Below are 1,894 nucleotides of genomic sequence, written 5' to 3'. Positions count from 1 at the left end.
CCCCACGGCAAGGACGGGGCCTCCTGCCGGGAAAGGGCCCGGCCCCACCAGTGGATGAGGGGGACGGCCAGCACCCCGCTTTTCGGGGTCACCCTGTCCCCTCCGGGCTCGGCAGAGGGGAGGCGCAGGCCGGGGCAGGGTGGGAAACTCTGGAAAGTTTTTTGTTTATTCACGTCAGAGAACACTGTACAAATATTACAGGCAATTTTCTTTCCTTGCAAAAAAAGTATAAAAATAATCTTTATATACGAATCAAAAGTTCATTTGCAACTGTAAATTTTTCTCTCGGTATCCTTTTCTGAAGGTTGTCTAACTGGTGGCAAGCACGAACACTTGTGGAAGGAGTGCGAGGGCCAGGCAGTACATGGAGAGCTCGAGCCACACCGAAGCCACGGAGCCTAGCTAACGCACGCGCAGGACCGAGGGTGTTTGGTCAGCTTCCATGCGAAGGAGGGAAGGTTCACGGACTGGCTGCATGCGGGCTCAAGTTTCCCCCCCCGGCGGGGTCCCACGCCACGGCTCTCGCTGGCGGCAGCTGCCCCCCGCCAAACTAGAGAGTGTCCCGTTGTTCCTCCTGAATTCTTCACGCTCTTCCCAAAGAGGACGCCGGTGCTTCGGAGCTGCAGAGAGGAGCCCCACAGGAGACGCCGGTGCTTCGGAGCTGCAGAGAGGAACGGCTCTTCTGGAGGAGTCCCACACAGAACAGGATGGCCCAAGGAGCCACCTCGGGGACGCAGCTCCCAAGCACATACTCTTCTCACCTCTGCGGGCTCCAAGAATTGGAGACTTTACATCCCTTATTGCTGCTGCTCCAGCTGGTTGTGTGGTTCACAGGCGGTGAGCAGCTAAGCGGAGAAGTTAAACATCAGCTGGTTACGTGGATGGCTGCAAGCTACCTCTCTGCAACGGCCAGCCATGCTCCTGGCCTGGCCCTCTCTTCGGCAGTTTGCAGAGCAGGAAAGGCAGGACAGCTGCTACCACCAGGTCAGCAGGAAGATGTGCAAAACTGAAGACACTCAAATACAGGATCTGACCGAAAACCAAAGTTGGGGCTTGCAAAATACACCACAAATCCATCAGGGCGTTTTACTCCAACTAAAATGCACAGGGTCCAAGACTGCTACCACCTGACCATCGTAACCAACCCAACAGCAGACCTTCCGTTACAAAGCAATGAAGAAAATCTTGTGGAAAAACGATGCAGAGAAAGCATCAGACTAGGTAGCGACCTGCCACAGGATCAGGGATTGGGAGCGTGGGTGTGGACACTGGAGGAGCAAATTCAAATATACAGAAAGCTGATCCTGAGCAGATGCTAAGAGAGAAAAAGGGGGGGAAAAAAGAGCACTGTTTTGACAACACCTACGTAACTTGTCACAGCAAAGTACTACTGAATTGTTACTGCTTGGTCGCCTTTCAGACAGTTGCAGGCTCAAGTGCAATGGTTGGAGAAGACAGCTACTTGCAAATATGAGCAGGCTCTGATGTACCTGGAGTACTTTACAGGCACCAGCTGGAGCAGTCTTATCCTTTCAAACATCTCTGAACTCAGGCAAAAACAAATAAAAATTAAAAAAAAAAACAACAACAAACAAACAACATACTGGCACCTCTTCTTTAGCCCTGTAGAAACAGCACAGCTGCTGTACAAGGAGCTGGAGCCCCTGGGCTCATGCATCAGCAGGCTGGTGAATGCAGAACCAGCGTTCCTGCTGATGCACAAGCAGGGAAACACTCAGCTCCTGAGTCCTACTAGGAACGCTCAACTCCCGAGTCCCACTAGGAGGCACAGCTGGCTAAAAAAAGTGCTTTTTCTTGTAAAACATACTAGCTTGGTCTGGAGTCACTGGAAGAAATGGACACTTTGGTGCCATTTCCCCCCCCCCCCCTCGCC

Source organism: Aptenodytes forsteri, unplaced genomic scaffold (genome assembly GCF_000699145.1).
Source record: "Aptenodytes forsteri isolate BGI_AS27 unplaced genomic scaffold, ASM69914v1 Scaffold14, whole genome shotgun sequence".
In the NCBI taxonomy this organism is placed as follows: Eukaryota; Metazoa; Chordata; class Aves; order Sphenisciformes; family Spheniscidae; genus Aptenodytes; species Aptenodytes forsteri.
The sequence above is the reverse complement of the archived record's forward strand: the minus strand, read 5'-3'. Positions refer to the sequence as shown.